The sequence below is a fragment of the Salmo salar genome, chromosome ssa15, assembly GCF_905237065.1.
Source record: "Salmo salar chromosome ssa15, Ssal_v3.1, whole genome shotgun sequence".
NCBI classification, from domain to species: Eukaryota; Metazoa; Chordata; class Actinopteri; order Salmoniformes; family Salmonidae; genus Salmo; species Salmo salar.
Window position 1 is genome coordinate 56,701,827 of NC_059456.1, and position 15,320 is coordinate 56,717,146.

Sequence of the window (15,320 nt, forward strand, 5' to 3'; positions counted from 1 at the left end):
GTCAACGTTTATGATGAGTATTTTTGTATATTGATGTGCACATTCACCGGCGTTTTGGTGGGAATACATTTTCTGAACATCACGCGCCAATGTAAAAGGCATATGACTATTTTACACCATTTTAAAGACAAGACTCTCCTTTATCTAACCACACTGTCCGATTTCAAAAAGGCTTTACTGCGAAAGCAAAACCTTAGATTATGTCAGCAGAGTACCCAGCCAGAAATAATCAGACACCCATTTTTCAAGCTAGCATATAATGTCACAAAAAACAAAACCACAGCTAAATGCAGCACTAACCTTTGATGATCTTCATCAGATGACACTCCTAGGACATTATGTTATACAATACATGCATGTTTTGTTCAATCAAGTTCATATTTATATCAAAAACCAGCTTTTTACATTAGCATGTGACGTTCAGAACTAGCATACCCACCGAAAACTTCCGGTGAATTTACTAAATTACTCACGATAAACGTTCACAAAAAACATAACAATTATTTTAAGAATTATAGATACAGAACTCCTTTATGTAATCGAGGTGTGCGATTTTAAAATAGCTTTTCGGTGAAAGCACATTTTGCAATATTCTCAGTAGATAGCTCGCCATCACGGGCTAGCTATTTTGACACCCACCAAGTTTGGCCCTCACCAAACTCAGATTTACTATAAGAAAAATTGGATTACCTTTGCTGTTCTTCGTTAGAATGCACTCCCAGGACTTCTACTTCAATAACAAATGTTGGTTTGGTTCCAAATAATCCATAGTTATATCCAAATAGCGGCGTTTTGTTCGTGCGTTCAAGACACTATCCGAAGGGTAAAGAAGGGTGACGCGCCCGGTGCGTTTCGTGACAAAAAAATTCAAAATATTCCACTACCGTACTTCGAAGCATGTCAAACGCTGTTTAAAATACATTTTTATGCGATTTTTCTCGTAAAAAAGCGATAATATTCTGACCGGGAGTCGTTGTTTTCGTTCAAAGACTGAAAATAAAAACATGGAGTTGGCTCGTGCACGCGCCCCCAGTCTCATTGTTCTCAGATCGACCACTATCCAAATGCGCTACTGTTTTTCAGCAATGGCCTGCAGAGTCATCATTCCCCGTTCTGGCACCTTCTGAGAGCCTATGGGAGCGTTAGAAAATGTCACGTTACTGCAGAGATCCCCTGTTTTGGATAGAGATGATCAAGAAGGCCAAGAAATGGTCAGAGAGGGCGCTTCCTGTTTGGAATCTTCTCAGGTTTTGGCCTGCCAAATGAGTTCTGTTATACTCACAGACACCATTCAAACAGTTTTAGAGACTTTGGAGTGTTTTCTATCCAAAGCTAATAATTATATGCATATTCTCGTTTCTGGGCAGGAGTAATAATCAGATTAAATCGGGTACGTTTTTTATCCGGCCGTGAAAATACTGCCCCCTATCCATAAAAAGTTAAGATCGTCAAAGGTTAGTGCTTCATTTAGCTGTGTTTTGGGTTTTATTGACACATGTCCTTGCTTGTAAAATGGCTGTGTGATTATTTTTCTATATTTACTCTCCTAACATAATCTAATGTTCTGCTTTCGCTGTAAAGCCTTTTTGAAATCGGACAATGTGACAATGTAGCGTCCCACCTAGCCCATAGAAGTTAAAACATCCAGATCCCAAAACATCCTTTGTGGTGGAGGTGGACGCTTCAGAGTTAGGCGTGGGGGCAGTTCTGTCTCAACGACAGGGTAACCCACAGAAGTTGTACCATGTGCGTTTTATTCGAAGAAACTGTCTCCTGCAGAGAGGAATTATGACGTCGGTGATTGTGAGCTCCTGGCGGTGAAGTTAGAGGAGTGGAGACACTGGCTGGAGGGTGCCAAGGAACCATTCGTCATTCTCACCGACCATCGAAACCTGGAGTACATACGGACAGCGAGGAGGCTGAATCCGCGCCAAGCAAGGTGGGCCCTTTTCTTCACAATGTTTGACTTCACGCTGACCTATTGCCCAGGTTCTAAGAACACCAAGGCCGATGCTCTGTCCCATCACTACGATTCGGGAGAGGGTCCTGTCCGGAATGTACCCATAATTCCATCCTTATATCCCTCAAATTGTTTGGAGAAAATATCCTTTCTATTTTATTCAGCTATGTTCAATTGTATTCTTCATACTATAAAATAATGCCACGGAATTCTAAGCAAATCTTGTCTGCTAAATTAACTAGTGTAGCCCACAGCTATATGGCATAGCCAGATCAGTGCCTTACATAAGGACAACTCAGAGTATGCTATTCTGTTCTTCTGAAATAGACCACATTTTCTTCATATCATGTTTATTTAGACCTGTCTAAAATAAATAATGGATTTATTGTGATGGAGTAGGCTATATTAAATTGATTTTTAGACTTTTTAAAATGTAGATGTTCCAAAGGTCTGCATCAGTGGCTTGTAGCCTGTGCGTGAAAGCCAGGAGATGCTATATGTGTTTATGTTAATTAATGGTCAATCAATGTGAGACCGGCAGTTATTTGCTTTACAATCACCGGCTGACAAAATCTAATGACCACCACAGCCATCGTTACACGTTTCTAATTACCAGTGGTGGAAAAAGTACCTAATTGTCATCTTGAGTAAAAGTAAAGATACCTTAATAATTCTTAGGGATAACCCCCTTTTTTTCAATTTTCACCTAAATGACATTCCCGAATCTAACTGCCTGTAGCTCAGGCCCTGAAGCAAGGATATCCATATTCTTGGTACAATTTGAAAGAAAACACTTTCAAGTTTGTGGAAATGTGAATTGAATGTAGGAGAATATAACAAAATAGATCTTGTTGAAGAAAATACAAAGAAAAAACCAACTGGTCTTTTTCTACCACCATCTTTGAAATGCAAGAGAAATGTCAGAATTCCAGCCATCACTCTGATTGTAATTCCAATAGTGTCCACAAGAGGGCAGCAGAGTATGTGCAAAGTTTCAGATGGATAACTTGAAGTATGAGTGAACTACAAGACTTTTAGCGTGAAGTCCCCAGGTACATTTGGGCATTCATATTACATTTTTCTGTAAGAATATCATCAAATCTGTATACTTGGAATTTGATTTAGCTTTCCAAGTATTAGTAGTCATATTATAAGTTCAACATTTAAAAAAAAACAGTTTTTCATAACTTCATAACTGAATATCCTTATCATTTTTGTCAAAAAATGTAAATGCATGCTGTTGTACAAGGTTAGTAGCTACATTTTGCGACAGATACAGGGATTCCAGATACTCCCGTAAAGCCTAGGTCATTAGCTATCTAGCTAGCTTTGTTTGACCCCGATTGGTGCTTATTTGACAAAGATACAGTCATTCAAGTGATGGCCGCCCGCATCATTCGGCGTGCCTTGAAGGTGTCGGCCTCTGACCAATTACACCCCTAATGATATAGTGAAGTCTTGTTACCTTCTAGGATCTCTGAGGAATACATACGAACATGATTTGACTCGTTGAAACAACATTTAGGGTGAGATTTTCACAGATTCCTTTCTTTGCAAATTGAACGAGTGGAAATACAAAAATTGATCGTGCATGCTATATGGACCTTTTTAGGATATGAAAAAAGATTTTATCTAACAAAACGACACTTCATGTTATCTCTGGGACTCTTTGGATGATAAATCAAAGCAAGATTTCAGAATGTAAGTACACATTTCACCTTCAGAGGTGAATTTATCAAACCTATCGCGGGGAAAAAAAGTGTTTTGTTGTTAGGAGCTCTCCTCAAACAATAGCATGTAATTTTTTGCAGTAATAGCTACTGTAAATTGGACAGTGCAGTTATATTAACAAGAATTTAAGCTTTCAGTCGATATACTGACATTTGTTGTTTCTCTAAAATCTGCGATCTTGACGTAACGCACTGCATGATTTACAACTGTCCCGTTCATGGGACGCCGATTCTTAAGATTAACAGAATAAAATGTGAAAGTCACACAGTAAAATATTACTTGAGTAAATGTCTAAAAGTATTTGGTTTTAAATATACTTAAGTATCAAAAGTTAAAGTATAAATCGTTTCTAATACCAGACGGCAGAATTTGTATCTTTTTATTTTATTACGGATAGCTATGGGCATACTCCAACACTCAGACATCATTTACAAACAAAGCATTGGTGTTTATTGAGTCCACCAGATGAGAAGCAGTAGGGATGACCAGGGATGTTCTCTTGATAAGTGTGTGAATCGGACCATTGTCCTATCCTGCTAAGCATTCAAAAAGGAATAAATACTTTTGGGTGTCAAGGAAACTGTATGGAGTAAAAAGTACATTATTTTCTTTAGGAATGTAGGGGCCTAAAAGTAAAAGTTGTCAAAAATATAAATAGTAAAGTACAGATACCAAAAAAACTACTTAAGTACTTTACACCACTGGTAATAACAGACCACAATTATACCAGTTACATGTTAACTACAATACTTGTTAGTGTAATTACACATATTATTACACATGGATTATGGTCAAAATCGGATGTTGGGGACTATATTTATTGAATGTTATATAAATCCTATGAATTAAAATGAATTAAAATGACCAACTATGGTTCAATCAATTAGCTAACCTCTATGGGCTAGGTGGGACGCTTACGTCCCACTTACTCAACAGCCAGTGTAATCCCGATGCGCGTTATTCAAATTCCTCAAAAATGCAATAACTTCAATTTTTCAAACATATGATTATTTTACACCATTTTAAAGACAAGACTCTCGTTAATCTAACCACACTGTCCGATTTCAAAAAGGCTTTACAACGAAAGCAAAACATTAGATTATGTCAGCAGAGTACCCAGCCAGAAATAATCAGACACCCATTTTTCAAGCTAGCATATAATGTCACATAAACTCAAACCACAGCTAAATGTAGCACTAACCTTTGATGATCTTCATCAGATGACAACCCTAGGACATTATGTTATACAATACATGCATGTTTTGTTCAATCAAGTTCATATTTATATCAAAAACCAGCTTTTTACATTAGCATGTGACTAGCATGTGACTAGCATTCCCACCGAACACTGCCGGTGAATTTACTAAATTACTCACGATAAACGTTCACAAAAAGCATAACAATTATTTTAAGAATTATAGATACAGAACTCCTCTATGCACTCGATATGTCCGATTTTAAAATAGCTTTTCGGTGAAAGCACATTTTGCAATATTCTCAGTAGATAGCCCGGCATCACAGGGCTAGCTATTTAGACACCCAGCAAGTTTAGCACTCACCAAAGTTAGATTTACTATAAGAAAAATGTTATTACCTTTGCTGTCTTCGTCAGAATGCACTCCCAGGACTTCTACTTCAATAACAAATGTTGGTTTGGTTCAAAATAATCCATAGTTATATCCAAATAGCGGCGTTTTGTTCGTGCGTTCAAGACACTATCCGAAAGGGTAAATAAGGGTGTCGAGCATGGCGCAATTCGTGACAAAAAATGTCTATATATTCCATTACCGTACTTCGAAGCATGTCAACCGCTGTTTAAAATCAATTTTTATGCCATTTTTCTCATAAAAAAGCGATAATATTCCGACCGGGAATCTGCGTTTAGGTAAACAGACGAAAGAAAATAAAGCATGGGGTCGACTCGGGCACGCGCCTAAGCCCATAGTACTCTGATCGGCCACTATCCAAACGCGATAAAGTGTTTTAGCCAGAGGCTGCCTCTATATCGTTCAGCTTTTTCCCGGGCTCCGAGAGCCTATGGGAGCCGTAGGAAGTGTCACGTTATAGCAAAGATCCTCAGTCTTCAATAAAAAGAGCCAAGATGAAACACAACTTGTCAGACAGGCCACTTCCTGCATGGAATCTTCTCAGGTTTTGGCCTGCCATATGAGTTCTGTTATACTCACAGACACCATTCAAACAGTTTTAGAAACTTTAGGGTGTTTTCTATCCAAAGCCAATAATTATATGCATATTCTAGTTACTGGGCAGGAGTAGTAACCAGATTATATCGGGTACGTTTTTTATCCGGCCGTGTCAATACTGCACCCTAGCCCTAACAGGCTAAATTTCTCAGAGATTCAATTATATTTCAACACAATAATGTTGCAGGAATGCTTATCTTATCTGTTTCTAACTACATAAACCATTTCAGAACAATCCAAAATGGTGGGTACCATGGCTTGCTGTACACACAAAACTGCGTGGCCACGCACAACTCCAACACCATCATTAAGTTTACCGACAACACGACAGGGCCTGATAGCAGATGGCAAAGAAACAGCCTACAGGGAAGAGGTGCCAGAGTGGTGGTGGGAGGGACACGTCCCTATCCGCATCAACGGGGCAGCAGCGGAGAGGGTCAGAAGCTTCAAGTTCCTCGGCGTGCACATCACAGGGGACCTGACATGGACCAATCACACCGACAACGCCTTTTCAACCTCAGGTGACTAAAGAAATTTGGCATGGGCTCTCAGATCCATCTGGCAAACGGTATCGGAGCATCGGGTCTTCTACCACCAGGCAATTAGACATCTGAACAGCTAACCCTAGCTGTCGACCTGCACAGACCTGCACCTTATAGATTATTTGCACCTCAGATAATATCTGAACATTAGAGACTATTTGCACTGACTCACCAAACATCCAAACCTTACACACAAGCAAACACAGACACATTCAATGCTGCGGTTCTAAATTCAGCAAAAAAATACCCTTTTTCAGGATCCTGTCTTTCAAAGATAATCCATAAAAATCAAAATATTTTCACCGATCTTCATTCTAAAGGGTTTATACACTGTTTCCCATGATCCATAAACAATTAATGAACATGCACCTGTGGAGCGGTCGTTAAGACACTAACAGCTTACAGATGGAAGGCAATTAAGGTCACGGTTATGAAAACTTAGGACACAAAAGAGTCCTTTCTGCTGACTCTGAAAAACACCAAAAGAAAGAGGCCCAGGGTCCCTGCTCATCTGCGTGAATGTGTTTTAGGGATGCTGCAAGGAGGCATGAGGACTGCAGATGTGGCCAGGGCAATAGATTGCAATGTCCGTACTGTGAGACGCCTAAGACAGCACTATAGGGAGACAGGACAGACAGCTGATCATCGTCACAGTGGCAGACTACGTGTAACAACACCTGCACATGATCGATACATCCGAACATCACACCTGCGGGACAGGTACAGGATGGCAACAACAACTGCCCAAGTTACACCAGGAACGCACAATCCCTCCATCAGTGCTCAGACTGTCCGCAATAGGCTGAGAGAGGCTGGACTGAGGGCTTGTAGGCCTGTTGTAAGGCAGGTCCTCACCAGACATCACCGGCAACAACGTCGCCCATGGGCACAAACCCACTGTCGCTGGACCAGACAGGACTAGCAAAAAGTGCTCTTCACTGACGAGTCGTGGTTTTGTCTCACCAGGGGTGATGGTCGGATTCGCATTTATTGTCGAAGTAATGAGTGTTACACCGATGCCTGTACTCTGGAGCGGGATCGATTTGGAGGTGGAGGGTCCGTCATGGTCTGGGGCGGTGTGTCACAGCATCATCGGACTGAGCTTGTTGTCATTGCAGGCAATCTCAACGCTGTGCGTTACAGGAAGACATCCTCCTCCCTCATGTGGTACACTTCCTGCAAGCTCATCCTGACATGACCCTCCAGCATGACAATGCCACCAGCCATACTGCTCGATCTCAATCCCATTGAGCACATCTGGGACCTGTTAGATCGGAGGGTGAGGGCTAGGGCCATTCCCCCCAGAAATGTCTTGCAGGTGCCTTGGTGGAAGAGTGGGGTAACATCTCACAGCAAGAACTGGCAAATCTGGTACAGTCCATGAGGAGGAGATGCACTGCAGTACTTAATGCAGTTGGTGGCCACACCAGATATTGACTGTTACTTTTGATTTTGACCCCCACTTTGTTCAGGGACACATTATTCAATTTCTTAGTTACATGTCTGTGGAACTTGTTCAGTTTATGTCTCAGTTGTTGAATCTTGTTCATAGAAATATTTACACGTTAAGTTTGCTGAAAATAAACGCAGTTGACAATGAGAGGACATTTCTTTTTTTGCTGAGAGTATTTTATACTATCTATTCCACTGCACGACCAAGACACTATCCACTTCGTATATATAGTCATATTTGACATAGCACATTCTTAATGTATAATGTTGTCACGGCTGTCAAAAGGAGACCAATGTGCAGCTTGGTTGTAGTTCCACATTTTATTAAATCCATGAAACTTTGCAATACATAAATAACTGAATTGACAAAACAACAAACCGTGACGAAGAGAGTAACAAACACTACTCAAAATATATAATAACCCACAAAAACCCAGGAAGAAAAACCCTACTTAAATATGATCTCTAATTAGAGACAACAAGGACCAGCTGCCTCCAATTGGAGATCAACCCCAAAAAACCCAACATAGAAATAGAAAAACTAGAATTTAAAATAGAAATAGAAAACATAGAAAACCACCCAAAACACCCCCTGTCACGCCCTGACCTACTCTATCATAAAAAATAACCTCTTACTATGGTCAGGACGTGACAACTGTATATCCTATTTTGTACATATCCGTTTTATTACTATGCATACTTATCAGTTTCATTACTATGCATACTACCTTTAATTACTGCAATGTTGTGGGAGCTAGCATGTAAACATTTCACTGCACCTCTTATACCTGCTGTAAACTGTGCATGTGACGAATAAAAGGAGATGAGGTGTGTTTTTCTCTGGTTTACTCAACTCATACAACATACAGACAGACAGGCTCATTTTAAAACCATTAGGTCTACATGTTTTGAAGCACCAAAATAGCTGACGTGTGGCATGTCAGGCATAGCCTCAAGACTCATTGTTAAAGGTGTAGCCTGCTGATAAAGAAGAACTTCCAGTAAAAACAGTTTCTGGATGTTGTGGCAAAAACATACAACTTTTCATCAGGTTCTGATGCAAATGTTGCCTACAGCCGCAAAAAAAAATTTACATTTCATCTTTCAGTAGTCCCCTCCCCAAAACTTATACTACATTGCCCCATTGATACCCATCTAACACAAACTAAACCACTCCTTCTGGTTCCGATATCTTTAATTGTTCACTGGAAAACCTGCTGGGTCACCGTTTCAGAGATCTGGATTGGGCATGGCTGCAGGCAAATTGTCTTCCTTGTCATCCTAGAGCTGTCAAACTAACTCAGCTTCATTCCAGAGTCACACCCCCTTTGTCACGCGGCGATGGTGCAATTCATCAGCTCGTTCCAAGAAAGTCAAATGGTGATTTAGTTTAGCTCCAAAGATAGCTGTGCTTCGCCTAGGTGGGGACATTCTTCTTTGCTACCATCAGTAAACACATCATCCTGGAGAAGTCGCACTGACATCGGATATGATGTTGCAGCACCATGGGGGCCTGAGTTTAAATGAAAACCATGGGAACCTGAGTTTAAATGTGATTTTGGTAGCCTACATCATAACAGAACAGGTATGGTGCTCTACTCTTCAAAACTTGTGTTTGTGAGATGAAATAGGATCAAACTGTTTAGATTAAATTCAGCCATCATTGCTATAAACAAGGTTATGGGAATATGCTACCAGTATGTGCTGTTTTAACTGCAGAATATTGTGTAAAAGTTATTAATTTACTTTGACAATGATGGATAAAATAATGTAACAATGAAGGACAAAACTATATCACTCTCAGAAAAGATATTACAATCTTATTCGTTAGAATCAAGAGGCTATTGTCTTTGGGATTTCTATTATCAAATAAACATTCAATGTCTTGTTTTTTTTTGTCATCAATTTCTTTATGACAAGAACATCTCTCAATGCATAGACCTGAGACACGACTGTCACTTTTGTTAACCTGTTAGGGCTAGGGGGCAGCATTTGCACGTCTGGATAAAAAAAATGTACCCGATTTAATCTGGTTACTAATCCTACCCAGTAACTAGAATATGCATATACTTATTATATATGGATAGAAAACACTCAAAAGTTTCTAAAACTGTTTGAATGGTGTCTGTGAGTATAACAGAACTCATTTGGCAGGCAAAACCCTGAGACATTTTCTGACAGGGAGTGGATACCTGATGTGTTGTATTACCTTTAAACCTATCCCATTGAAAAACACAGGGGCTGAGGAATATTTTGGCACTTCCTATTGCTTCCACTAGATGTCACCAGCCTTTACAAAGTGTTTTGAGTCTTCTGGAGGGAGATCTGACCGAACAAGAGCCATGGAACGATGATGTCCCATTAGACACCTGGCGCGTGAGTTCATGTTGGGTACCCTCGTTCCAATACGTTATAAAAGAGTATGCATTCGTCCACCTTGAATATTATTCATGTTCTGGTTAAAAAGGCCCTAATGATTTATGCTATACAACGTTTGACATGTTTGAACGAACGTAAATATATTTTTTCCCCTCGTTCATGACGAGAAGTCCGGCTGGCTTAGATCATGTGCTAACAAGACGGAGATTTTTGGACATAAATGATGAGCTTTTTTGAACAAAACTACATTCGTTATGGACCTGTGATACCTGGAAGTGACATCTGATGAAGAGAATCAAAGGTAATGGATTATTTACATAGTATTTTCGATTTTAGATCTCCCCAACATGACGTCTAGTCTGTATCGCAACGCGTATTTTTCTGGGCGCAGTGCTCAGATTATTGCAAAGTGTGATTTCCCAGTAAGGTTATTTTTAAATCTGGCAAGTTGATTGCGTTCAAGAGATGTAAATCTATAATTCTTTAAATGACAATATAATATTTTACCAATGTTTTCTAATTTTAATTATTTAATTTGTGACGCTGACTTGACTGCCGGTTATTGGAGGGAAACGATTTCCTCAACATCAATGCCATAGTAAAACGCTGTTTTTGGATATAAATATGAACTTGATAGAACTAAAAATGCATGCATTGTCTAACATAATGTCCTAGGAGTGTCATCTGATGGAGATTGTAAAAGGTTAGTGCATCATTTTAGCTGGTTTTATGGTTTTGGTGACCCTGTCTTTGACTTGACAAAACATTACACACAACTCTTGTAAATGTACTGTCCTAACATACTCTAAATTTATGCTTTCGCCGTAAAACCTTTTTGAAATCGTAAAACGTGGTTAGATTAAGGAGATGTTTATCTTTCAAAGGGTGTAAAATAGTTGTATGTTTGAAAAATTTGAATTTTGACATTTATTTGGATTCAAATTTGCCGCTCTTGAAATGCACCTGCTGTTGATGGAGTGCACCACGGGTGGCACGCTAGCGTCCCACCTAGCCCATAGAGGTTAATCTGATGATTCAAATTGATTATAAAGGTAAAACAAACGTTTAGATAAACCCATCTCACTGGGCACAGGTGTCAGTGCAACATCGAGTTTCGATTTACATTTGGTTGAGTTGTTAACTATTGTGAAATCAGCATAAAATGTCACCATGACATTGGATGTAGGTTAAAAGTTAGGGGGAAAAAAGATTGAATGATGAGGTTTTCATATTGATTTAACGTCATGACACAGATTTATTTTATGGTTCAAATGCCATGGAAACAACTTTGATTCAACCAGTTTTTGCCCAACGGGATGATAATAACACACTTTGTAAAGGACTTGTTCGGTGACAAAGGCCACCCACAACTATACTCTCAGAACTAGTTAGAAGTGTGAATGGTGATGGGTGTGTCAGACCAGAAGGATGTACACTTCAGTATCAAGGACTCTTCTCTAACACTTTACTGTCTCGGCATCTTTATTTTCTAATTAAAAAGTGTCTTAATTGCTGGAACACATTAGAAATCATGATAACCCTTCATTTATCATTCAATTATTCGTTCTTGCCTGGCCATAAGGGGCTGAAAAATGTAGGCTACTCTCTGTCTGTGTTGAATATGAGTGTGATGATGTTGATAGGCTGGGCATGAGTAATCGAACTGACATCAAAAGTCAATCTTTAACCATAGATTTTTCAAATACTGTAAAACTATTTGTTCTAAATTTTGAGTTCCATTTGTACATGTGCATTTTTTTTTAAATAAACCAAGGCGTCACACAATTCTGCTCTCTAAATGCCCTTTCCTCTCTGTGTCTCACACACAAATGCATCCTGATTGCTCCCTCTACTTATGCGTCCTGCATGGGCCTGAAGAAGTACATGGCTATTAAAAATGTATTTAACTGATGGTATACAAGCTACATTCCTTGCCAAATGACGACAGTTTTATCACAAATTATAAATGGAAATATGTGTTCCAACAATTAACTGCAGTTTTGGAATAATTCCGTAATTTTCCTTTTAGGCTACTTTGCAGTTGTCTCTAGTTACCACAGCCAGAATTTTTTTACAGAAACAAAAATTTGCTTTTTGGTCTTAATTTAAGGTTAGGGTTAGGCATAACATTAAAAATGTTAAAAAAGGTTAGGTTTAAGGTTTCAAATTTGATTTTAAGAAGCGAAATTGCAGAAACAGGTAGGGTTTATGACTTAGTGGCTGTGGTAACTAACCTTAGTGGCGACCCTAATTTGCGAAATGCTAGTGGCATTTAGAATTGGTTAGCTTAGGCTATTACCCCCTTAAACATAGACAGATTCCACACTGAAAATATGCAAAAACATTAGTTTTATAAAGACAAGTGTATTTTCATTAGTCATTAAGCCTAGGCCTACTCACCAAACATATGTCCTGGCCATAATTCATCCCCATACATTGTTCATTGTAGAATTGTTCATCCATTTAGAAAATTACAAGGAACAGGCATAATGAACTAAACTGAATTTCTGTATATCGAAAATAAGACATATTTTGCATGTAACTGTGGCAAATTGAGCCCCATTTTAAATGATCAGTCATTGAGAACAACTTCAAAGGCGAGATCCGAATTCTGTTCTGTTTTAGTCTGTTATTTTACATCATTTTTTTAAACTATAAAATAGCTGCCTTGGCTGTGATAAGGGCTCTGGAAATAAGAGGGTCTTGTCTGCTAAATAAAAAAACAAGGCCATGCCATTGCACAACCATAGGCTTCTACAAGCAAGTTCCACACTGCTGAGGTTGCTACCTTTTTGAAGATCTTGTTCCACCATATAATATAACCAGCTGATATTACAGTTTCAATAAATTAATCTTAAATGGCACTTTTAATTGACTGAATATATGAGGCAGTTTATCAATTAGTATTCATTATCTGTAATTGTTATGATAAATTAGGCATTGTTGCTCACTGCTGGCACATAGATGTATGCCCACATGTTTTTTCCAGTGTTGCCCTTGTTCTAAAAATTGTATTTTATTTATTGGTGTGCTCCAGTACTTGAAAAAAATCATGCTAGTAGTCCCAACAGTCAAAAAAGGTAAAATGCCCATCCCCACTATCCCTAACAGCTCTGCGATCGCCCAGTTATGGTGAACAGTCAGGACCACCAGGAAGAGCGTTTATGTCTGTAAGTGATTGTCTACACCTCTTACTCCACACCTCTTCTCCCTCTCTTGACTCAGACCCAGCCATGAGGGACCGTCTGAGCCACCTACAGGAGCTGTCCCAGTCCAACGGCCAAGTGGAGAAGATGGTCTATGCCGAGCCTGGGGAGTCCGTCTCCGGGGAGTCCTTTAGCAACGTGGACCTGGAGGAGGATCTCCCTCACCAGGCCGTGGTGTGGGACAACACCCCTGAACTGGAGGAGGTCTTCTCCCAGTCCCAGGAGGTCCACCGTGAAGTCCAGCTCATCCTCCTGGAGGTCAAACACCTCTGAGAGCAGAACGCCCGCGTGCTCCAGGGCACCACTAGCATGTCGGTCGTTAAGAGGGACTCCAACGCCATCGCAGCTGACATCAAGGCCCGTGCTGAGGGTGTGCTGACACGCCTCAAGGACATGGACGCTGCAGGACGGAAGCTGGAGGCAGAACACGGCTCCAACACCGTCGTTGCACGCATTACCAGAACCCAGAATGCCTGCCTGAGCAACAGCTTCCGTGATGCAATGTTCGACTACAACGAGGCAGAGATGAGCCATCGGGAGAGCTGCAAGACCCACATCCAGAGGCAGATGGAGATCGTGGGGCGGGAGGTGACGGGTGAGGAGGTGGAGGAGATTATCGAGACAGGCCAGTGGAACTTCTTCAGCGAGAACATCCTGTCGGAGGGAAAGACGGTACGCTCGGCACTCAACCAGATCGATAGCCGCCACCGGGAGTTGCTAGACCTGGAGAGCAGGATCCAGAGCATTCATGAGATCTTCCTGGATGTGGCTCTGCTGGTGGAGGAGCAGGGTCCCATGATGAACACCATCCAGGCTAACATTCAGAACACAGACATGGCCATCCAGGAGGTCCTGGTCAAACTCAACAAGGCCAAGCGCCACGACAAGAACAACTTCTTCAAGAAGATGTTCTGTAGCTGCTTCCCCTGCGTCAACTGAGGCAGAGACTAATGAGACTGAGGAAGAAGACCGGGACTTCTGAGGGATGTTCCATAGAAGTGGAAATATGTCAGGACTCACACAGTAGAAGGGCGGAATCCTAACTTGAGATTATATGGGCATGTACAACTAAGAAGTTAGTTTTAATGGTACAGTTGAAGTCGGAAGTTTACATACACCTTGACCAAATACATTTAAACTCAGTTTTTCACAATTCCTGACATTTAATCCTAGTAAAACTTAGGTCAGTTAGGATCATGTAACGTTCGTCGTCGGGTGATGAGGAAGCGGACCAAAACGCAGCTGGGAGCGAACACATGTTTATTCTTTACACTGAAAATAAACACGTACACAAAACCAAGACAAGTCCGATACGTTACTTGCTCAAACACAAAGAGACAACACCCCACCAACAGCGTGGGGGAAAAAGGAACTTAAATGTGATCCCAATCAGAGACAACTAGCGACAGCTGTCTCTGATTGGGAATCGACAGAACCCAACATAGAAATACACCACATAGAGCTCAAACAAGGCTATAACGTAAACATAGAAAACAAACCAAGGAAAAATACCCAACATGACACACCCTGACCAAAATACCCGAGTTCACCTCGTCAGGGCGTGACAGTACCCCCCCAACAGTGCGTACTCCCGGCGCACCAAACTTAAGTCTATTAGGGGGGGGGACCCGGGTGGGCGCCTCACCCTCGGTGGAGGCTCTGGCCCCGGGCGTGTTCTTTCCCCCGCCTCCACCTTAGCCCTACCCCTCTGGCCCGGACTGGACCACTGTGGAGCGGCATGCTCAGGCTCCGGAGCGGAGCCGTCGACCGGAACAGGATTGGGCACCGGTGGACCGGACACGGGCCGTGCCGGACTGGGAACACGCACCACTGGCTTGGTGCGGGC

The 15,320-nt window shown here is 40.9% G+C and overlaps 1 pseudogene; it reads left to right on the forward strand.

Annotated features, from left to right (window-relative positions):
• Positions 1 to 13,501: 13,501 nt before the first annotated feature.
• LOC106590968 (syntaxin-11-like) lies at positions 13,502 to 14,413 on the forward strand (annotated as a pseudogene).
• The last annotated feature ends 907 nt before the right edge of the window (positions 14,414 to 15,320 follow it).